Genomic DNA, 499 nt, shown 5'->3' with positions numbered 1-499 from the left:
GGGGGGGGATTTTTTTTTTCATTGTTCACTTCGTTTTCCTTTTATGTCTCTCTGATTTCTTACTCCTGATCAAACAAGGGGACACCCTCCCCCGTGGCTCCCCCAGACTCTGGGTCAAATTATTTTGGCATCAACCTGCTTCTCTCTTACTCAAGCCCCCTCCCCGCCCCCAAGTCTTTCTTTATTTTTTGACTCATATTCTTTGCATCTACAGTGAGAAAGAAAGGTCCGTGAGGGATTGGCAAGGAAAGGGAGATTTAGAAGAAAAAAAAATAGAGCCCTGTCAGGCACCTATCCCATTTTCCCCCAATATCACTGATTAGAAGCCCCCATAATTTCTTCTCTGTGCTCCCCCATTGCTTCCCCTTCCAACTCCCCCTACTGTCAATACCAACAGTCCGAAATGGCAGGAGACGAACACCAGGGGGAGATGAAGAGCTGCAGGGGCTGATGTTCTACTAGGAAGAAAAGTAAAAGCCCTGGCTTCTAAATGACAGAA

This window comes from Marmota marmota, unplaced genomic scaffold, assembly GCF_001458135.2.
Source record: "Marmota marmota marmota unplaced genomic scaffold, marMar, whole genome shotgun sequence".
In the NCBI taxonomy this organism is placed as follows: domain Eukaryota; kingdom Metazoa; phylum Chordata; class Mammalia; order Rodentia; family Sciuridae; genus Marmota; species Marmota marmota.
The sequence above is the reverse complement of the archived record's forward strand: the minus strand, read 5'-3'. Positions refer to the sequence as shown.